The sequence below is a fragment of the Pantherophis guttatus genome, chromosome 7 (assembly GCF_059756535.1).
Source record: "Pantherophis guttatus breed Tessera chromosome 7, ASM5975653v1, whole genome shotgun sequence".
Taxonomy (NCBI): domain Eukaryota; kingdom Metazoa; phylum Chordata; class Lepidosauria; order Squamata; family Colubridae; genus Pantherophis; species Pantherophis guttatus.
This window is the reverse complement of record NC_142069.1, coordinates 65,167,744-65,191,595: the sequence shown is the minus strand read 5'-3', so window position 1 is coordinate 65,191,595 and position 23,852 is coordinate 65,167,744. Positions and strand designations below refer to the sequence as shown.

At 43.2% G+C, this 23,852-nt stretch overlaps 1 long non-coding RNA gene across 2 annotated transcripts in view; it reads right to left on the bottom strand.

Annotated features, from left to right (window-relative positions):
- Window positions 1–2,838: 2,838 nt before the first annotated feature.
- The window catches only part of LOC117673582 (uncharacterized), a 332,831-nt gene continuing 311,817 nt past the window's right edge, over window positions 2,839–23,852 (bottom strand). For both annotated transcript variants that reach the window (XR_009621260.2, XR_004593509.3), the window contains exon 4: window positions 2,839–4,123. This is a non-coding gene — a long non-coding RNA (uncharacterized LOC117673582). The remainder of the gene's footprint in view (window positions 4,124–23,852) is intronic.

Below are 23,852 nucleotides of genomic sequence, written 5' to 3'. Positions count from 1 at the left end.
GACAAGATAGGGCAAAAATGTAAAATGTGAGGACAGTCGTAAGTTTGAGGACTGGTCAAAAGTGTGAGGACCAGTCAAAAATAACTTTTTCAGCCCTCTGAGTAGTCCATATGCACAAAAGGACTACCCAGAGGGCTGAAAAAAGTGGTTTCTGACCGGTCCTCGCACATTTGACCAGTCCTCACACTTATGACTGGTCATCATTTATGCCCATTGTAGCATTTTTAACAACCGTGTCACTCATTTTACAACTGCTTCTCTTCATCATGATGACAAGATAGGGCAAAAACGTAAAATGTGAGGACAGTCGTAAATTTGAGGACTGGTCAAAAGTGCGAGGAGCAGTCAAAAATAACTTTTTCAGCCCTCTGAGTAGTCCATATGCACAAAAGGATACAGCAATAGAGAGGGATGAAGGAAGGAGAAGAGAGATGGAAGAAGGAAGGAGAGAGAGGGAAGGAAGAGAAGGGAGGAAGGAAGGAAGGGAAGGGAAATTAGAGTAGGAGTGAGGGTAAGAGGGAGGAAGAGAGGAGGAGAAGGAGAAAGGAAGAGGAAGTAGGGAGGAAAAGAAGAGGGGGAGAAGGGAAAGTAAGAAGGAAAGAAAAGAGAGAGGTGGTAGGTTTGAGGAGAAAGATTGCTGTACAATAAAAAAGATGAAAGGGAAGAAAGGCAACCCCAAACAAATATAAAGATACTAAGATAAAGAATGAATTGTTAAACTTTAAAGAATAAAAGAGAACAAATATGAATAAATAGCAATAATTAGAAACACACATACAAACATACAATGTATTTTCTTTGAACAGAGTATTTGGCTGGTTCACAAATTTAAACAGTGTTTAGTCATTTCAATTAAATTTTCAATTTCTATATTTCCTTTTTGCCATATTTATTCCTAATATTACCCTTCATCCTCATCTCTAATCTTTCTTTTCTTCTTTTTTTTTTAATTTAAATTTTTTTATTTATTTAAAACAATACATCAAAAAAAAAAAAAAGAAATAGTCAAACAAATGATCGCGACAGGAACTTTACATGATATTTACACTTTCTACGGTATGTAGGCTTCAGTCAGATTTAACATATATTAAACATAATCCTGGTTATACTTGACTTTTTGGGCGTCTGTTGTTCAACCAAACGTACCATTTGTCCCAACATTGGAAATATACGGAGTCCTTTTGATCTCTCAATGCTTTAGTCAAACTGTCGGCTTCCGCATAATCCAAAATTTTCTCCAAAATCAAATCTTCAGCCGGCAGGTCTTTCCCCTTCCAATGTTGGGCAAAACATATTCTTGCTGACGTGGTGATAAATACACACAGACACCATATATTTGTGCCTATGTTGTCTGGCCTAATGTTCAGTAGATAGTACTCTGGTTTCAGAATTAGGTTATAACCTGTGATTTCCATGATCCATGCCTGTATAATTTTCCAGAATTCAGTCGTCCGGGAAAAAAATCTGCTCCAGCACTTTGCAGCTAGCAACAGAGCAAACCAGCTGAGAGTCGGGAGGCCGATCTAATCAACTTGTGCTAATTAACCTATGCTGAAGCTGAAAGGGGCTGTTTATTCTTGCTATTTGCTTGCAAGGAGGTAAGTGCTGCGAGGCACAGGCCAAAGGGTGGGGGCCACCCTCCTTTCCACTTAGCCCCCCCATCGCCCCCTTTTGCTTCTAGCGCCCCCTGCCACCCCTCTTGCCTCTTACTGCCCCCTAGGCATCCCCCCCCAGGGAGCAGTACCGCCCACTTTGGCAACCACTGGCTTAACTACTTAATTACTGAACAACCAGTTCTACCGAAGTAGAATCCCACCACTGGGTCTACCCATTTATTTTTGCAGGCATCGGTCTACTCATTTGTTTTCTTTTAACACTGATCACCTGTAGGGCGGCCCTTTGAAGCACCGCGGCAAGAGTTTAAACAGCTTTTTTCCCTCTAGCCATCAGCTGGGACTCAGGAGGCAGCAATAGATTGGGAGTGGGCATGGTAAGTGAACGGCGACTGGGCCGGGAACCGGTTCGGGGGCGTGGCCACCCAATCTTATTACTGGTTCTCCGAACTATTAAAATTTTTTACTACCGGTTCTTGCGAACCGGTGCGAACCGGGAGCAACCCACCACTGAAGTATTAGTACCACTTTATAAAACCTTGTAAGACCACACCTGGAATACTGCATTCAGGTTTGGTCACCATACTACAAAAAAAAGATGTTGAGACTTTGGAAAAAGTTCAGAGAAGAGCAGTTAAATGATCAAAGGCCTGGTGACTAAAACATATGAAGAATGGCTGCAGGATTTGAGTTTGGCTAGTCTGAAGAAAAGAAGAATTGGGGCAACATAATAGCTGTATTCTAGTATTTGAGAGGCTGCCACAAAGAAGAGGGGGTCAAATTATTCAACAAAGCAACTGAGGGCAGGTTAAGAAACAGTGATTGGAAACTAATCAGAAATAACCAACCTGGAATTAAGGAGAAACTTCCTAATAGTGAGGACAATTAACCAGTGGAACAGTTTGCCTTCAGAAATCATGGGCGCTCCATCACTGGAGGTTTTTAAGAAGAGACTAGACAGTCACTTATCTGAAATAATATAGGTTCTTCTGCTTGAGCAGGGGGTTGGACTAAAAGAGTTCCAAGGTCCCTTCCAGCTTCTATTCTATTCTATTCTATTCTATTCTATTCTATTCTATTCTATTCTATTCTTTGCACATATCTCTTTGCACATGCAACATCAATGTTGCTTACGATGTGAACGCTGCAGTCTGTATGCTCTAAATGAGGCCAACTATATAAAACTGTATAAAATATCAAGAAACAAGAATAATCCAAAAGCTTGCCAGAGTCTCAGTTGTTTATTGGCATCAGTCAAAAATCAAACATAAGAGAAATTGTTTGTTTGTTTCAATGAAAAGGAGCACTCCATATAAGGTACCCATAGAAAACACAAATTAGCTTTTTCTCTTAAAAGGAGAATTCCAATATGCAAAGATCCTTGTGTTTAAAAAGGCATATTTAACAAAAAGAGTTCAGCGACCTTTTTTAGGTCTGTAAAGGTTAGGCTGGGAGCAACTAATGCCCCAGTCCTTCCTTAGAGCTTAAGTACACCTGCTGTGTTGGGAAATGAAACAATTACTAACAAATTACAGGTTTATCCTATGCAATTTTAAAAGGCAATCAAGAACCAAAACAATTGAATAAAGTACCAAACATATTTTTGTTTTCTAAAGGCCATTCTGAAGTGGGTCAAGTGTCCTACAGAAGGTAGGAAAGTTTGAAAGGGTCTCTAGTTGAAAAGCAATTAATGGATAGTTCTGTCTATAAAAAAGTTTAACAATACCCTAAAGGCATCTTAGCTGTAGTGTTGATGGAAAGAGAATCCGAGGAAAGTCCCTCTCTTAACTGAAGGGGAATACTACAGTTTGAAGTTAACAGAATACAGGCAGGAGGATAATCAGTGATTATCACAGTTGCCTTACTATTCTGAATGTGATTCATTATGCTGTAATTAAGTTTTAATTAATGTCACTCTGCTTTAGTTATTTTAGAAAATTAAATAAAGTTCATTTTATTACACATTTTAAACTGAGCAGCAGAAGCTAGAATTCTCTTCTGATTAAAGGAAGCCATCTGGCCAAATTACCTTTAAAGTATAAGCAAGTGTTCTGAAGTTATGTTCTATAGCACTTTTGATAGATGTCTGCCTCAGGTGTGGAACTCTGAATAATGTTATTATCAACTGTCTGACTAATGAACCCAAAATAAGGAAACACTCTCGGAAGCTTTGAATTCCCAAAAATAAAACTTTATTGGATATCTCATTTTGGTACTGAAGAATCAAAATCAGCTTTGGTTTTCCGGTGCAAATGTTTACCTAGTTAAACAATAGCTTCCCTTTCTCCCTAGTCCTGATTATGAAATGTCCTTTTGCTATGGGAACAGTCCACCTCCTTCTCAAGCACATGCAGCGATGATCGTGATGGTTTCCAGGCTCTCATGATCTGTGCATAATTTCTCGGCATTCCATTCTTTCCTCCCTCCAGTTTATTGGCAAGTTGAATAGGGTTTGAAAGAAGCAAAGTGGTTCAATCTTGACATGTCAACCACCTGAAGGAAAAGGACATCTGGAAAATATTAAACATAGATTAACACTGTTACTTAGATAGTCTTAGCCTTCAACAATTTCATTGGCTGTTGAGGGTATTTTGCATGGAACCTTCTTACTAACTTGCCTGTGCTAATATTGTGGGCCCCTACCTACTCAGCATCGGCTGAGGGCTATCGTTTCCACTGCACTAAATTTTGTAATCTCCCCTTAAAATACCTTGAGTCCAATATCTTCTTGATCTCATAGTGTTTCTCACCCTCCACTATAATGGGAGGTGGAGGCTCCTCTTTAACTTGCTTAACTTAAAGCCTCGGAAGGGTTTCAACAAGCTACAGTGGAATACTGGGTGGATACTCGCCTGAGCACCTTCGGTAACCATAATTCCACTGTAACTGGGTTTCTAATTTGAACCATTAGGAACAGTCCTATATACTTGGAAACTCAACTTCTTACAAGGTAGGTTCAGTTTCAGGTATTTAGTAGACAGGTACACTTTTCCCCCAATCCGGAGCTTCTTCTGGAGGGCTTTTTTCCGATCTGCCTAGGGGTTTTTTTTGGGGGGGGGGTTGACTCTCTGGCTTTATTCTGTGCTTTTTGCACATTTCCCCAGCAACTTTTAGGGTGTCCATCCATTCAGCTAACATTAGTGAGGGAGAGGGTTCCTTCAGAAATTCTGGCATTGGTACAAAGTCAACTTCTGTGGTTACTTTGAAAGGGGTGAGTGGGTGCTACTATGCACCAAGTTATTGTAAGCCACTTCTGTGAAAGGTAGGAGCTCCGCCCCGTTGGTTTGCTGATAGTTTACATAGCAACCTAGGTCCGTGATGGCGAACCTATGGTACGTGTGCCACAGGTGGCACGCGTAGCCATATCAGTTGCCACCCCAGCTCAGCTCTGGCGCGCATGCGCGTGCCGGCCAGCTGATTTTCGGGCCTTTTGGGCCCACCAGAAATAGGGAAACAGGCTGTTTCCTGCCTCTGGAGGGCCTGGGGGGTAGTGGGGAAGGCCCATTTTTCTTTCTTACCTGGCTCCAGATCCTCTCTATGCATCTGCGGAGGGTAAAAACAGCCTTTCCCACTCTCTCAGAGGCCTGAAAGGGCCCATTTCCCAACTCCCGATGGAACAGGAAGTGATGTTTTTTGCTATCCCCAGCCTCCAGAGACTCATAGAGAGGATCTGGAGGCTGGGGACAGCAAAAAACCTCACTTCCTGTCCCACTGGGAGTTGGGAAATGGGCCCTTTCAGGCCTCTGGAGGGCCTCCGAGGGAGTGGGAAAAGCTGTTTTTGCCCTTCTCAGATGCATAGTGAGGATCTGGAGCCAGGTAAGAAAGAAAAATGGGCCATCGTGTGCCACGAGCGGGGGGAGGGATGGGGGTTGCGCACGCAAGGCAGGGCGCATAGAATTATGGGTGTGGGCACACACGCGTGCGAACCTTCCCCAACCCACCCCCCCGGCACTTGACAGCAAAAAGGTTAGCCATCACTGACCTAGGTATTGCTCCACTATTGCATTAGTTCATTCTGCCACCCCATTGATACTCAGATGGAACTCCAAACTAAGCCCCTGGGTTGAGCCTATTTGCTTTATAAACTGCCTCCAAAACTTTGCTGTAAACTGCACCCTCCCCCAGTCTGAAATGATGCATCTTGGGACTCCATGCAGCCGATAAATGCTGCACTAACATCTTAGCCAGACTCTGGGCTGAGGGAACCTTCAGACACGCAATGAAGTGTGTTTGCTTGGAAAACAGGTCCACCACTGTCCAAACCACAGTACTCCCCTAATTCTCAGGCAATTTCACAATAAAGTCCATGGCGATTTCTTCCCATGCTCTGCTGGGGTTGGCCGCCAGCTGTAGAAGCCAGGAGTCTTTCCTGGCAATTGTTTCATGGATGCGCACACTGGGCAGCTGGTCACATAGTTTTCTATGTCTTTCTTCATTTTGGGCCACTAGAACTGCCTGTTGGCCAAGTGAACAAACCTGAAGTGGCCTGCTGGTTTTACGTCGTGGTTTCTTTGTAGGATCTGGGTCCTCTGGCTGGCTGGAATATACAGTTTATCTCCCTTCCATACCAGGTCCTCCCTCATCGTCAGCTAATCTTTGTGAACTTTGAACCATGCATTTTCCTTCAGGTCTTCCTTTAGCTGCTGGGTCAGAGCACTACAAGCTGGCTGAGGCGTGGCTAGCAGCTGTCACTTTATGGAAACCTGCACTGCCAGTTGCCAGGAGGGGATAATGGAGTTAACTATTTCCTTCCATTTTGTATTGGTCTAGAGTTCCTTCTCACCCATAAGAGATCAACCCACCTTGAATTCCATTCTATCTACTGCCAATTTGCTTTGACTGTTAGTAATTCAGATTCTTGTAGGGAGTTTAAGATTGCAATAAATCCTTATATTCTTTTGAACTGCCTGGATTTCCTGATTTCTGCACTTGACAAAAGTCATAAACTAAGAGAGATCTTCTGTCTATTTTCACAACATATATGTCCAATACACCTTGCTGATTATTGAATTTTACAGTTATGGGTATCATTCCAAGAAGAATGTTCTTAAACTCTAATATGTGATTTAATGTTTTCCTTATGGTTTTAGTTTAACTTGTCTGAAAAGCAGTTCAAAATTTTGTAGTGGTATAATTGAAACAACAAATCTAGTCTCCAATAATATTGATATGATTTTGCATTTATTTTTTGATATGAGCTAGTTTCATGTCACCTTTGATATTTACTTCCAATTGAAATTCTGTAGTATCTCTAGCAGCCATATTTGATAAAGCCAATAGCAATGAAACAATATTAGGCTTTTCCCACTCCCTGGTGGGACATGCAACCTGCTTGCCCTAAAGTTGTTTAAATACAAACTTGTTTATGATGATTTATGTCTCACAAGTATATATTTTAATGGTTGGTTTTACCTTATTTATGTTTTAATGTATATAAATAGTTTTTTATGATTGTAAATCGCCCAGAGCTACCCTTTTAAGATCAGTGGCCAATAAACTTTATAAATAAAATAAAATAAAATAAAATAAAATAAATATATCTGTAACACTCTTAAACCCATACACCCTGTTGAATCCTAGTTTTTTGAGTTTTTTATTTCATGTCCACAGAATAGCTAATCTCTCAAGGCAGTATTTATTTCTCTCCTCAACATTGCAACATCCAGCCACCTTTTTGACTTTAATTGCATATGCAGAAACTGATTCTCTTTTACTATTATGAAGCCTGAAAATGCTATGCAAACAATAATGACTTTCACCCCCAAATGTTCCTAGATTATTTTTTAGTAGTTCTAAAAGTTGTAATTGTAAAGGTCTTTGTGGGGCAATTAAGGTTCTCAATAAGCTCCACTCTCTGTGCTTCCTATAACATTCCATACATTTTTTCCAATGACTTTCTTTGCCTCAAAAATTGTTTCAATCTTATGACTAATATCCAGTCTTCTGTGGGAGTATCAAATAAATTTAATTGTTATAAAGTTCCCATGCAACCTCTCCTCACCCATAACCTCTTTGCCCTCCGTGGTATATAGAGGAACTGAGAGGGATGACAGATGAAGAGATGTCTTCCAGTGGTGGAAGTCAAGGGATGAACTCGATTGAACATAGGTAAGAGCTGTTATTAAGGCCTACCTTGTGGCAATTTGTGTGATGAAGTGTAAATACTTCGCTGCACTAATTGCATCTGCAGATAATTGCCCAGCGACACTCTTTAAGGTGAGCCTCCTCCTCCTGGGGAAGGAGGAGATTTAGGTCCACCTGAAGGGGCACACTGAGGAATTTGCGGATTTTCTGGAAAACAAAATAGCTCAACTTCATTCCCAATTAGATGCTGGCATGGTTGCTGGTCCGAGGGAAGCCCCTAAGGAAGGTTTTTGTCCTGTTGTCTGGGAACAGTTTGATCCTGTTGCTCCTGAGGAAGTGGACAGGATCCTAGGGAGTATGCATGCAAGCACCTGTGTTTTAGACCCATGTCCCTCCTAGCTTGTGAAAGCTTCCTGGGAGGTGATAGGCAGGTGAACTCTGGTGGTGATTAATGCTTTCCTACAGGAGGGAGTAGTGCCCCATCACTTTAGGGAGGTTGTGGTCTGCCACACTGGATTCCATCCTGTTGGATAATTTCCGACCTGTCTCTAATCTTCCCTTTTTGGGAAAGGTGGTTGAGAAGGTGGGTTGCGCAGCAGCTCCAGAGGTTTCTGGATGAAACAGATTATCTGGACCCCTACCAGTCAGGATTCAGGCCTGGATATGGGACAGAAACAGCATTGGTCATGCTTTTGGTTGATCTCTGGCAGGAGCGGGATGGGGTTAGTGCATCCATCCTTACTCGACCTCTTGGTGGCTTTCGATTCCATTGACCATTCTTCTTGAGCGGCTTTGGGAGTAGGAGGCCCTGTGCTATCTTGATTCACTTCCTTCCTCTTTGGCCACTCTCAGTCAACGATGATAGGAGGGGAGAGATCCAGCCCTTTCCCACTGCTTTGCGGGGTCCCTCAGGACTCGGTACTCTTTCTGCTCCTGTTCAGCATTTATATGAAGTTGTTGGGTGGGATCATCCATCACCATTATCATCAATATGCTGATGATACTATAGCTATATGTCTTAGACCGTGGTAAGTTAAGCATTGCCATGTCCTCCCTCTCCAGTGCCTGGAGGCTGTTAGGGGCTGAATGGGGAACAACAGGTTGAAACTGAATCCTGGCAAGACTGAGTGGCTCTGGGTTTGGGGTTCTTTGGCCCATGGAGAATTGTCACCTTTGGTCTTGGATGGGGTGGCACTACCCCAAACAGACCCTGTGGATAATCTGGGGATTCTCCTGAACTCGTGACTCCTGCTGAAGAGCAGGTGGCGGTCATGGCCAGGAAGGCCTTTGTGCAACTGTGGGTTGTGTACCAGTTACACCCTTTCCTGGGCTGACAATCCCTACTCATGATTACTCATGCCCTAATCACTTCCTGTCTTGACTATTGCAATGTGCTCTACATGGGGCTGTCCTTGAAGACCATCCGGAAGCTCCGGTTGGTGCAAAATGCAGCGGCCCACATGGTTTTGTGCAGACCTCGGTGTGCACATGTATCACCTCTCCTGTGGGAACTACATTGGTTGCCGATTTGCCTCCTGGTGCAATTCAAGGTGCTGGTTGTCACCTTTAAAGCTCTTCATGGCTTGGGACCAGGATATCTGAGAGACTGACTCTTGCCGGTCACATCTTCCTGACCCAGAATAGGGAGGTAATGTTGTGGCCCATCAGCGGCCTGTGCAGCTAGTAGCTGATTCCGACAGCAAGGAGGCTGGTGTGGTGCTGCGCCAGCAGCCTGTACAGCTGGGACTCGAGTCAGACAATGAGGAGGCTGGAGAAGATGTGGTGCCAGAGGTGGGGATTCAGCCAGAGCCTTCAGAACCTCCAGAAGCTCCCTTAAGTGAAGAGGACGAAGAGGAGGAGCCTCTTCTCGATGCATGGGCGCACAGAGCTGCCAAAAGGCAGGAGTGGCTCCTCAGGAGGAGGTCTCCTTGAGAGTAAGGCTTGGGGCTAATTGGCCACTCCCTTAGCCAATTTAAGGAGGAACGCTGACTGAAGCAATTTGCAGGGAACAACTTCATTCACATACCTTCGTGTCTTGTCTTGCTTATCTTATCAGCTTCCTGCAAATTGCTTCTGGGCATTCTGCCAACCACAGTAAGTTTTCAGTATTATTCTTTGAATTCTTGGTGGCTGTTAATACAGTTAATTAACAGCCATTGTTGTAAAAAACTGGTTTATTTAGTAAACTAAGGTTTGAACAGACTTTGAGTGTGCTGCATTGTTTGGGGTCCATAACTGGGGCAGAACAGGTAAGGAATGTTGTGGGTCCCATCCCCTAGGGAGATACACCTGGTGGGTCCCAGAAGAAGGGCCTTCTCTGTGGTGGCTCCCTCTCTCTGGAACATCATTCCCCCAGAACAGGGGTGAAATCCAAAATTTTTCCCTACCGGTTCTGTGGGCATGGCTTGGTGGGTGTGGCAGGGGAAGGATACTGCAAAATCTCCATTCCCTTCCCTCCTGGGGGAAGGATATTGCAAAATTTCCATTCCCACCCCACTCTGGGGCCAGCCAGAGGTGGTATTTGCCAATTCTCTGAACTACTCAAAATTTCCGCTACCAGTTCTCCAGAACCTATTAGAACCTGCTGGATTTCACACCTGCCCCAGAGATTAGAATGGTCCCCACTCTAGCACTCTTCTGGAAGGCACTGAAGATCTGATTCTGCCAGAGGGCCTGGGGAACCCAGAGTGGGATGGAACCCATTAAATGGCTTGTGTGATGTGTTGCCACCAGGGTGGGTGTTGGAGGGCTATTATATTATTTCCTTATTTTCTTCTATTAGTTTTATTTTATATTTATGATGTTTTTATATTCCTGTAAGCCGCCTTTAGTTGCCATGTGCAAATAGGCAGCAATATTTATTTATTTATTTATTTATTTATTTATTTATTCGATTTGTATACCGCCCTACTCCCGAAGGACTCAGGGCGGTGAACAGCCAAACAATAAAATAACATAGACATAAAAAATTTAAAAACCAGATAAAATCAAATTAAATTATTTTGGCCCAGACAGATTAAAACACCCCAATAATTTAAAAACAGATTAAAATTTACATATTTAAAAGGGAAGAGATTAGGCCAAGCCCGCCTGCTGGAATAAAAAGGTCTTCACAGCGCGGCGGAAGGTGCGCAGATCCGGGATCCTCCGTATCTCCAGGGGGAGCTCATTCCAGACGGTAGGTGCCCCCACAGAGAAGGCTTTCCCCCTAGGGGTCGCCAGCCGACATTGTTTGGCTGACGGCACCCGGAGGAGTCCCTCTCTATGAGAGCGTACTGGCCGGTGGGAGGCTATTGGTGGTAGTAGGCGGTCCCGTAGATAACCAGGTCCTAAACCATGGAGCGCTTTAAAGGTGGTAACCAAAACCTTGAAGCGCACCCGGAAGACCACCGGGAGCCAGTGCAGCTCGCGCAGGAGAGGTGTCACATGGGAGCGCCACGTCGCTCCCATTACCACCCGCGCGGCCGCACTCTGCGCCAGTTGGAGCCTCCGGGTGCTCCTCAAGGGGAGCCCCATGTAGAGAGCATTACAATAGTCCAGGCGGGAGGTGACGAGGGCATGAGTGACCGTGCGTAACGAGTCCCGATCCAGAAAGGGACGCAACTGGCGAATCAGGCGAACCTGATGAAAAATCCTCCCGGTCACGGCCGTCAAGTGCTCTTCTAAAGACAGCCGTGAATCCAGGAGGACGCCCAAGTTGCGAGCCCTCTCCGTGGGGGCCAATGATTCGCCCCCAATAGTCAATGATGGCGTCAACTGCCTATATCAGGACGTCGGAAACCACAGCCACTCGGTCTTGGATGGGTTGAGCCTGAGCCTGTTCCTCCCCATCCAGATCCGTACGGCCTCCAGGCACCGGGACATCACTTCAAGGGCATCGTTGGGGTGATCCGGGGTGGAGATGTACAGCTGGGTGTCGTCAGCGTACTGATGGTACTCCACCCCGAAACCACGGATGATCTCGCCCAGCGGCTTCACATAAATGTTGAACAGGAGAGGCGAGAGGACCGACCCTTGCGGCACCCCACATATGAGGGGCCTCGGGGTCGACCTCTGTCCCCCTGCCAACACAGACTGTGACCGGTCAGAGAGAAAGGAGGAGAACCACCGCAACACAGTGCCTCCCACCCCCAACTCTTCCAACCGGTGCAGCATAATACCATGGTCGATGGTATCAAAAGCCGCTGAGAGATCTAACAGGACCAGGACAGAGGAGCACCCCCTGTCCCGAGCCCTCCAGAGATCATCAACCAACGCGACCAATGCCGTTTCCGTGCTGTACCCGGGCCTGAAGCCCGACTGGAACGGATCCAGATACGTCGTTTCATCCAGGTGCTGGGGGAGCTGTTGCGCAACCACACTCTCAACAACCTTCACCACAAAACGAAGGTTGGAGACCGGACGATAATTTACCAACATTGCCGGGTCCAGGGAAGGCTTCTTGAGGAGAGGCCTCACCACCGCCTCTTTCAAGGCGGCAGGAAAGACACCCTCACCCAACGAAGCATTTATAATCCCCTGGAACCAGCCTCGTGTCACCTCCCGAGAAGCCAGCACTAACCAGGAGGGACACGGGTCCAATAAACAGGTGGTCGCGTTCAGTCTACCCAGAATCCTGTCCACGTCCTCAGGGGTCACAGGATCAAACTCATCCCAGATAACATTCTCAAGACCTGCCCCAGTCCCTCCCCCTGAGACTACCCAGTCGGAGTCCAGATCTTCCCGAATCTGAGTGATTTTGTCATACAGATACTGAACAAAATCCTCGGCTCTACCCTCCAAGGGGTCCTCCCGCGCTTCCTGGTGGAGCAGGGAGCGGGTCACCCTAAACAGGGCGGCCGGGCGATTATCTGATGACGCAATAAGAGCAGCAAAATAGTTACATTTCGCTGCTTTTATTGCCACTAGGTAATTCCTAATATGAGATCTTACCAGTGTCCGGTCAGATTCAGAAAGACTGGCCCTCCAACTGCTCTCTAGGCATCTTTTCTGGCGCTTCAACTCCCTCAGCTCCTCAGTGAACCAAGGAGCTAAATGAGATCGGCGCCGGGTCAGAGGCCGCAAAGGCACGACTCGGTCCAGAGCTCCAGCGGCCGCCCTATCCCAGGCGGCCACTAGGTCTCCAGTCGAGGCGTGTGCCAGAGCCTCAGGGAATGGCCCAAGCTCCATCTGGAACCTGTCAGGTTCCATCAGGTGCCTGGGGCGGAACCATCTTACCGGCTCCGCCTCCCTGCGGCGGGGTGTAGCGGTTCGAAGGTCGAGACAAAGGAGAGAGTGATCAGACCATGACAAGGGCTTGATGACTATATCCCCTATCTCGAGCTCACTCAACCACTGTCCAGAGACAAAAACCAGATCCAGCGTGTTTCCCCCCGTGTGGGTAGGGTCATGAATTAACTGGGTCAGGTCCATGGCTGTCATGGAAGCCATGAACTCCTGAGCCACCTCTGACGCCTCACCCACGGACGGCAGGTTGAAATCCCCCATGACCATAAGCCTAGGGGTATCAACCGCCACCGCGGCGATGACGTTGAGTAGCTCAGGCAGGGCTGCTGCCACGTGGCAGGGAGCCAGGTACGTGATCAGCAAACCCCTCTGAACCCCGTGACCCCATTTCACAAGGAGGGATTCACAGCCGGCCGTCTGAGGAACAGTGGCCTCCCTCGGTCTCAGGCCTTCTTTAATGATAACCGCTACCCCCCCTCCCCTCCCCTGTGACCTTGGCTGATGGAATGCGTGGAAACCTGGTGGGCACATTTCAACGAGGGGAACCCCCCCCCTCCTGGCCCAACCAGGTCTCCGTAATACCTGCCAGGTCCGCACCCCCCTCCTGAATAAGATCACAAATGAGGGGGGCTTTATTTACTACGGACCTGGCATTGCACAGCATCAGCCGAAGGCCTGGGCCCTGAGGGTCTATGCAACCTGGAGAACGGGTAGAGCCTAGGGGGCCGGAGCATGCCACCGCTCGTAGACAGCGGGTGCGCGCTCCCCTAACATGATATGGCCCCCTGCTCCCGCCATATCTACCCCTCCCACTCACAGTACTGATGTTTGAAACACTATCCGGATGAGCTCTAACACCCCCCTCGACCCCAGGTCCCCTACCCCCCCCGCCACACTTCGAGGCCAGACCGAACCCTCCCCCTTGTGGGTTTTCCCCCAAACCCACAACCCGAGTTCTAATTCGACCCTCCCCCTCCCTGGGACCCCTTAAAAGTTTAATTAAAAAATTTGATAAAAAACCCCACAACCCCCTGGTTTTCACATGCCACCTCTCTGGGTCCCAAAACCCATCCTTGAGGTAGGCTCTTGATAATGTGGAGGGCCAGATCTGCGAGAGGGGGGAATCTCGCAGCGCAAGAAGTTCATAGGTAGTATACATCTTAGGTTACAGCGAGGGAGGCGGAGATCATAATCAGGGGTCCATTTGGTAATCCCAAAATCAGATGTAACACAGCCATGCGGCTCCACCGGTAAATACATTGTCCTCCCACGACAGTTTGAGGGGTCTTTCACAGTTTCAGCCAACGGAGAATGACATCCAGCCCGCCCTCTCACGGCGGGAGGCCCTTAAATAGCCCAAGAGATAGAAATGCTCCATCCAACCGGTGGTGAATTCATGATGTAAAAAGACGACCCCCTCAGTGGTTGCCACAATGGATTGTCCCAAGGTTGGAGAGAATGATTTATAGTTTAGTCAGTCAGTTCATCCGGGGGTTAAGATGACAGTCCCTGCTCTTTATAGTCGCACCAATAGGATAGTTCCAGTAGGAGACACAAAAACATACGGGGGAAGGGGAGGGGAGGGGGGGAGAAACCCCTTTCCCTGGGGCCAGATGGTAGCCCATTTCACGGCCTAAACAAGGTCCGGGAGGGAGGGGGGGCGGGGGGAGAGAAGGGCTGGCATCAATGCAACAGGAGGAGAAACCCCTCCCCCGGCCACCAGCCCTTTCTCCTCCAGTTCTTCCAAATAAAAAACCCCCAGTTCTTCCTGGTAACATAACCCAATGCCATGTCCCAGCCTCCAGTACATTTCTCAGAGGCCTCCAGGTCCTCTGCAGCCGCCAGGATCTTCCTGAAGGGGTCTCTCACTACCCAAAGCCAGAAACTGGCTGCTGGAATCCCCTCCGTCGCTAGCCCCGCCATCAAGGCCACCATTGCCTTCGTCTCTCAATGCCTCTAGCAACGCTGCTAGCAACGCCGCCGCTGCCGCTGCCGTCGTTCTCTCACAGCCGGTAAGCCACCTTTCTCCCTTCTCAGCTGGGACGTGGCAGCAGCGTGGTAGCAGCAGGGCTGCTATTCGGTCGACTCCGGGTGAACCCTGAGGGGCGAGAAAGGTCTCAAAATGCTCACCCCAGTCTCATCCAGCCAAACGGGGGGTCGTTGATGGTCAAGACCCCCCTCGACACCCCAAAACGTCCAAAAAATATAAATTTTCTAAATAAATAAAATAAATAAATAAACCATCCTGCTGTCCTCTCTCTCTCCTCTTGTCTCTATTCAGTACAATCAATTCAGTGTATTTCTTCCTCTGTTTGTTTTAATGTTTTTTTTAAATCAAGTTTTATTGACACACACACACACCATTTTCACCCACATATTTTATGAACAGAGTTTTGGCCATATCATAACTTATACAATTTAACATATTCAAATATATTTTACTCAGTTACAATTTTTGCCAAAATTTCCTTTTTCCATTTTTTGATCATATCTTAAAATTTCTATGCTTATTTATATAAACAACATCTTTATTCGCCCTCAAATTCTAATTTTTCTGTTTTAACTCATATTTATTCTCTTTTATTTTTTAATAACTCATTCTTTATCCTAGTGCATTTATGCATGTTCGGGGTTGCCTTTCTTCCATTTCATCTTTTTTATTGTACAGCAATCTTTCTTCTCAATCTCTTCCATCTCCCTCCCTTCTTTCCTTTCTACTTTCTTCTTCCCTCTTCTCCTACTCCTTCTCTACTTCCCCTTCCTTTCTCTCTCTCCTCCCGTTTCTCCCTTTCTAACCCTCTCTTCTACTCTTATTTCCCCTCCCTTCCTTCCTCCCTCTTTCCTTTCTTCCCATTCCTCTCTCCTTCTTCTTCCCTTCTATCCCTCTACTCCTCTTTTGTCTCTCTCTATTGCTGTATTTATTTTCTATTTTCTATTTTCCACTATGGTGTCCAGGCAACCCTGACTTTTCTTTCATTTATTTTCTCAAAATTCCTCTTATCTTTTAATTATTAACAATGTATTTCAACTTATTCAATTGTTATCTTAAATCCTTTGCTAGTATAACCTTCCAACCCTTAACAATATTTTTCTTCTATTTTATTTCTTACATGTATTGTTTTATTCTTACTTGCATCATTTATTAACATTTCCATTTTATTCAATTTTACATTTCAATTTCCCCCCTTATTTTCAATTAATTCTTTTGTTACTATTATTTCTCTCGAATTAGTACATCTTCCAACAACAGAATATATAGTCCATTCTGTCTTTCACATTGCATCTACTGATCTATTTTACATTAAATAGTGTATTTCTTCTTTTTTACTTACATTTCATTTTATTTTTACTTATATCCCTTTTACAATAATCTGTATCTTCCTTCTAAATTGCTTTTTACATATAATTTCTAGAATTAACATTCTTCTCTTCAATTAGCATATTCATCTTTTAAATTCCTTTTTACTATCTCCTATTTTCTTTTAATTTCTCCACAATTCCATTTCTTGACACTTTCCTCCCTTTCTCCCATTCCCTTGCCTTCTCCTCCTCCTTTTTCTTCCCCAATTCTTTCTCTTCTCTTCCTTTTTGAGATGTATTCCCCCTTATCCATTTTTATTCTATCACTATTAATCCCAGTGTAATCATCTTTTTTATTCTGTCATTGTTAATCCCAGCGCAATCATCTTTTTTATTCTGTCACTGTTAGTCCCAGTGTAATCATCTTTTTTATTCTGTAACTGTTAATCCCAGTGTAATCATCTTTTTTATTCTGTCACTGTTAATCCAAGTGTAATCATCTGTATCTTTATTTTCATTTATTTCCTTCCCAATTCTCCATGTTATCAATTTAAAAGGCAAGGATTTTTAAGTTTATTATTCCTTTACATATAATTTAAATTCAAAGTCCATGTAATGTCTCTTTTTTCTTTTTTTTCTTTCCAGATAGTGTCCAATTCAAACGTTCATTTGAGCATTTTTGTTTTCTCCGCTCCTCTTGCAATCACGTTCTAGTTATATAAACAAAATACTCCTACAGAACTTTCAGAAACTTTCTCACGATGATATAAATTAGCTTAGTACGATACTTTCTTTCCACCATCAGATGTCTCTCTCCAATTCACAAATCTTCCAGCCACAAAATATCCATTTGTAATTCCACAAAAATGATTATTTCCTCTTCTCCGAATTAAATCCTTTTGTTGTTTAAAGAATACTTCTCTATCTCCTTTTTTTGGTCTTGTTTTAATTTCATCCAAATCCAGTTTTAAGTCCTGGTGAAAGATTCCTTTTGAGGCTTTAGTTTTAGTTTTAAAGTTCCTTTTTTCCCTTCGCTTAATTTCCCGAGTGCCAATTAGTCGCTAATTAGTTGTTGGGACTTCTTTCAAGCTTTTAAAAGTTTTTTCTTCTTACCTGTGAGTTGGCCAATTACTCACCCGGTAACAATACTCTGTTCATTCTCCACTCCTGCTCACATCTTAATCTGGTTGCCCCAGCTTGTAGCGGACATAATGGCTGCCTCCCCCACCGTCGGGTCAAAGAGCTGTCTCCGACCTTCCGAGGAGCTTGCCTGCTCCTCTTTGGTCTTTCGAGATGCCTCTCTCTTTCCCCCATCCCTCCAAGATGGTTCCGGTCCGAAGACCTCCCAACTGCGGTTTGTCTGGCTGAGTTTTCGTGAAGCCCATCAGAGCTTTGCTATTTCCCAGCCAGTATCGCCACGACACTTCTGGTTCTATTTGTTTTAATGTTTTGTTTTCTCATTTTTCTCCTTGGAAAGGTAAGGTGAGGGATAAGAGGCATTTTTTTCCTGTGGCCATTTCATGGCCATTTTTTAAAATTGATCCAACAAAAAACACTTAAGTTAGGAGTAAATTTTTCTCCTGCTTGATCTACTGAAATTTCCTGAACTATAGTGAGTCTGCAGGAATTGCAACAAACATAGAATGTCCAGAATGTCAACTTGATAACAACACAAATTCAAAGACAGGATGATCAATCAATCAATCAATTTTAACAGTAATCCAACACATTACAATGAACTTGTGAATAAACATGATCAACACAGAGAAGTTCCTCAGCATAATATTCGCCTTTACCTCTGCTCTTCTACATTTTTACTTCATCAAAGTGTTCAAATAAACTAAAGACAGAATCATAAAAAAAACTTAAAGGTGTTGCATAATGATAAGGGACAGCCTGTAAGTAATGAAAAAAATGAGAAATCCATGCATATTATTTTAAAGCCCTACATGGGATGGTTATCTGCAGGATCATCTCTCCCTGAGCATATTTGCTGCCCCACCAAAGCAGATAGAGTAAGGAAGCTTCAAGTCCCTTTCTTTAAATGTCCTCTTATGGTTCCTTGGAAGCCTTTTCAATTGAAACTCCTGCCTTATAGAACACCTCCCCCTGAAGGTCCCATTTTTTCTATCCTTCAGGAGAGCAGCTAACACTTGGTCCTTCCCCCAAGCTTTGGAAAAGGGCAGGATCAGGATGTGATGAGTACCATGCAAATGTTTCCATTCTTACAAAAGAGTTAATGTAAGTCTCTCCTTGGTCATCCTCTGGGACTCTGCTGCCCTTATTTTCTAATAATGGACTTCATTACTACCTCTTTTCCAAAACTTCCTCCTTTCTCCTCTTTAGCTTGTTTGTCCTTCTAGAAGAAACTCCTAATATCGAAGAAGCAGTTTAAAGAACACAATCCTGATATTAATTTCTATAAAACTGAGGTGGTTTGATAATGTTTGTCTGATTGCAAGAGACAATATATATTTTTGGTTTATTTGCTTTGCTTTGAGGATTTGATGGTTTTGTGTATGTGTATGTGTATGTGTATGTGAGATACCTCTTTATCATTGTTTAGATATTGGGAGGAGCCATATATGCATGCTTAATAAAACAAAAAAAATCAGATGATTGTAATATTTTGATTAGAAGTTGAATCAACTTGTCTTTTAACACACTATTCATTGTTAGGGGAAAATAGACTTGCTGCTTTGATACAGCTAAAAATATGAAGAAAAACAGTTTATTATATTCTCTTGGATTTGATTTGTTCTCTTTTATTTTTCATTTAAGTCAAGCTAGGATTAGGATAGTGAAAACACTGGTAGCTCAGAGAATTTGAATGAGAAATTGAGGTCAGTGTTACAGAACACTTGCTGTAGCACACCTGCAGAAAGATCTGAGTTTAGTATTGAACCTCTTAAATTAGAGTTATAAGAGAATCTGCCTCAACTTCTCTTTCAGTTTTCTTGCAAGCAGATGGATTAGATACCAAAATCAGCCTGCTCAAGCAGTGCCCTGGGTGGAGTGGAAAAATATTGACAGAAATATTGACCTCTTTGGGCTTTGATCTTGTCCTGATGGATTATGTCCAAATGACCATGATCTTCAGTGGAAAAAAAAACCCATTCACTTATAGAATGGAATACTGATGCATATGAACAATATGGACTTGAAAGGGTGAACAACCCATAACTCTGGGGCCACTTTATTGAACACATGCATTTTCAGCTCTAAAATCCTCTTTGACTTCAGTTGCTGACATTGGCTATAGTTCCTGTATTAATACCTGAAGCAGCATGATGACTCATTGACTTTGATTTGATGCTGTGAAGGTTTTGTAGTGTTGGAAGACATATCCATCTGGTTCCATTCCAAGTGGACAGAAAGACACTGAAAACATGGAGGCTGATTGGAAAGATGGTTTAATGGTGAAGCAGAACCACCAAGCACGTGTGATTCTGGGTAGCTGACCACATGGAGTGGAGAGTGAGGTTTATTTATACCCTCTTGGGCCTTACCCTTGAGCTTCCTGTTCCTGTGGCAACAGCATGTATTCTATTGGCTGTAGTCAGGCTCCCATGGGGCCATGTGGAGTCATGTTTGTGTGAATCAAGTTTGGTTAGAACATAGTCTGATGTAATGTCCTTAGGAGGTTTTGCAATGCAGTGAGTCAGGGGTGGGTTCTACTTACCTTTACTACCGGTTAGCAACGGGGCCGCGCTCGCATATGCAGAAGCATTTTGATGACGTCAGGGTCAGTGGGCAGAGCCTCCCGCCGGTTTTACTACCAGTTCTATAGAACTGGTGCGAACCGAGGGCAACCCACCACTGCAGTGAGCCCTGCTGCTAGATAATCCTATCATGTCCTGGAGGGTGATGTCTTAATCCCATCACCCTGGAGCTGAAGGTCTTTTGTTTAGCTGGCCCAGTCCTTCTCAATGGGCACCAAATATCTGCTGGGGTAGGGAGCTGACTTTCTGTCTTTAGAAACATGTTTCTCCTTTAGGGGAAATATAATATTCTGCCTTTTTAATATTTCCTAAAATGTGGGTGCTAACTTTCTACAGTAGCAATGACTGTATTTACTTATTTTAATAATCTTTGAATTTCAATATTTTAATAAATATGCATTTTAACATTCCTAGCATTTTATTTACCCAAAATCTTAGCAATTTACTCTGTATGTCTATACCATGCATTGAATTGAGGATTGTTTTAATCTTTTCTTGTAAACTGGCCAGAGTTGTTTTTTTTTTTTTTTATTGAAAAAGTTTTTCAAATACAGATTTTTCCCCCTTTTTCCCCCCCTCCTCCCCCCCACCCCCCCTCCCCTTGACTTCCTCATAGTAAAATCCAAGTTCGTAACAGATTATATCATACTTTACTATCCACATACTCAATCTCCATATACTAACCCTTTCATTTTAATAAGATTATCATACCCCCCGTATACTATGCTATAATAAGCATTTCAAAGTGACATTCTATTATAACATCATCTAATAACTCCTAATTTAAAATAATAATATTATTATATCTCCCAATTTAACAATTTCTACTCGTAGTCTACCCTTTTACTACCCCTCAGACAATATAACATTTCAAGACATACTTCTATTCTAAGTATTCAAAAAATCCTAATTTAACACTTATTCAGTTCCAGTAGCCATTTCGTTTCCCCCCTTCGTTACAAATATTCACATCTAAACATTTCTTTAAAATAGACAATCCATAACCTAACCTTTCTCCACCCACTTTCCTACAGAATTACCATAATTATTCTTAATATCTTTATTCTTCTACCCCATCCCCTAGAAAACTATTCCCTTATGTAAATAAGATCCTAAAAGAAAAAAAAAAAAAACTTTAAACTTATGATCCATATAGCATCTTCTGGAATATCTTTCAACTGGATGATGAACTCCACCCATGTTAGGGTAACATCGCATCCTTATTCCAACAGCATTTTCGATATCTTCAGTTACCATCTGCCCCCATCAGCAACAAATATCTTCATATTGGAAAAGAAAAAACCCCGACAACCACCCGAGTGACTTTATAATTATATTCCATATAATGTTTATGGAGGTGTCTTTGATCCAGATAATTGGTTCCAACCATCATAATAGGGTAACAACCAGATCTTCTGCGTGCCCCAATCCAATAAGTCTCTTGCCATGTAGCTCAGCATACACGTATTTATCCGGAACTCCAAAAAACAAACAAGATATTTCCAACCATTTGGTTTAAAGCCTTTTTCACACCCAATAATTCAGCACTGCAGAGATCTGCCATTCTCCTCAGGATAAAATAAGCCAATATTTTGCCCATTATCTTTTTATATATTCAGTCCTCTCATAAGTAACTGGCATTACACTGTTGTTTAATTTAAAAGTTTTTATGTTTGTGAGACCTACTTCTTCTTTTCTTAACTTCTCGTGGGTTGGATCTCCATCCTAAACTCCTTTCTGTAGATTGTGTATCAACTATTTGGTTTTGCTGAAGAGTAGCTTGATCCTGTTGGGTTTGCATCTGTGGCTGAGATCTTTCTGGTTCTGTAAATTGTATATCAGCTGATTGACTTACATGCTCGTTTGTGGCTTGACAAATCATTGCATTAGGGTCCGGAACCGCCTCTCTTATATTAGATAATCCAGCTGGGGCCTCTGAAAGAGGATCCAAAAGCGGCTCGTCTATGGAGACCTCTTTAATTTGTTGTTTCTTCGTTATTTCCATCTCCTTCTGCTTTTCTTGGGTTTCTATCTCTTGTTGATTTTGCTTTTTAAGTACCTTATAATAGAATTCTTCCGCTTTTTCAAGAGTATTTAACTGATATCTTGCTCCTTGATATCTCAATATTATACCCACTGGGACCTCCCACCTGTATAAAATATTCTGTCTTCTTAACTCAGTCACCAAGGGCCCAAATTTCTTTCTATCTCTTAAGATCTTGGGCGGCAATTCCTTATATATCCAAATTTTTCTCCCATTCAGTTGTAAAGTAGAGTTAAAGGATTTTTGCAGAATATCATTTCTTATCTCTTTTTCTGTAAAGTAAATTACCACATCTCTAGGCAATTGCCTTTGCTTGGCAATCCAGGAATCCACTCTGTAAGCCTTATCAATTTTACTGATTACGTCCCCGTGATGAACCTTTAAGATCCCAGCCAAAACTTGAGCAGATGTTTTTCTTAAGTCATCACTATTATTTTCCTGTAAGCCTCTAATTCTGATCGCAAATTCTGTGATCCTGTAATGCAACATTACAGCCTCTCTTTCAATTCCTTGCTTTATATCTTCTAGATTATAAGTCTCGTGACCAGCTTCTTCTTTAGACTTTACTTCTAAGCTATTATCTCGAATATTTGCTAAGTCCTTTTCAATTCTTAATATTTTATTGTCCAAGTTATCAATTTTCTCCATTTTAGACTCTAGCAATTTAATATTTGTATCCAACTTTATCGCAATTTCTGAAAAACCATTAGTCACTGTTACAATCTTTTGTTGCAAATTATCATACTTTAGTTGTATCATTTCTTTAATTTCCTGCCTTAAATTTTCAAATTTCTGATTCACAGTTTCATAATATTTTGCCATTTCCTCCTGAATAAATTCTTTTAAATTACAACCATTCTGCAGGGTCTGTAGGCTCAGAGAGTGGGGGAGCACCCCCCCCTTTCTTGTCTGTCAGCTTTTATTAACGCCATCCTTCCAGCAGACTTTTCTCTTTTACCCCCCAAACAAGATCAAGTAGTCACCAGGAAGAGAGGAACCTAAAATAACTATTGTTTCAAATTGTAGCCAGCACTGTATATTCCGCAACTTTGTATCTGTTATAAAAAGACTCTTCTTTCTTCTGCTTCCCAAGCCTCCGCGGCCATTTTAAAACTTTTTTTTTTTTCCTTCTCTTCACTTTAAAATGCTTGTAAATTCATTAAGAATACTTGCGGTTTAGGGTCCCAAATCCAAATCCAAATCTCATATATTTTTTTTTTAGTAGATCCATCTGTTAAGTTCATTGATTAGTCCGGTTCCAGCGCCTGGCTATGCAAAAGTGCATAGTGCACCCGATGCCTGGAGCGGCGGCGAGGGAAAAAGGGGGAGCGCCAACCTGCTCGTCCCCAAGAGTTTAAAAAGACTCTGGGGACTTCGCAGAGGGCTCTACCCACCCCCACCCGCTCAGACTCGCATTTCCGTCAGGAAATGGAGTTTTTCGAGCCGCCTTTCAGATGTAAAGGCGGCTCTTTTACAGGCAACGGGGCGGCGGTCACAGAGGACCGTCTGGCGGCACCGGAAACCAGACAGGAAGTCTGGCCAGAGTTGTTGATGAGATGGGTAGACATTCAAGTTGAAGAAAGCAAACAAATAAATAGAAATTTATTAGCCTATTTTAAATAACATTTTAGCTTATTCCTAGCAACTTAGTATCTGCATTTATATTTTATTTTTGTCTTATTTGCCCTTTCTTACATTATTTTTCTTCCAATTTGTAATTTCTCTTATTGAAGCTATATACAAACTGCATACTTTACAATCTTGTATCCCACTACTCTGTATGGTTTTTGGATTCTTCTAATGTAAAATATAGTTCCTAGCTACAAAAGGATTGTCAATCTATAATCTCTCTATCCATCCACT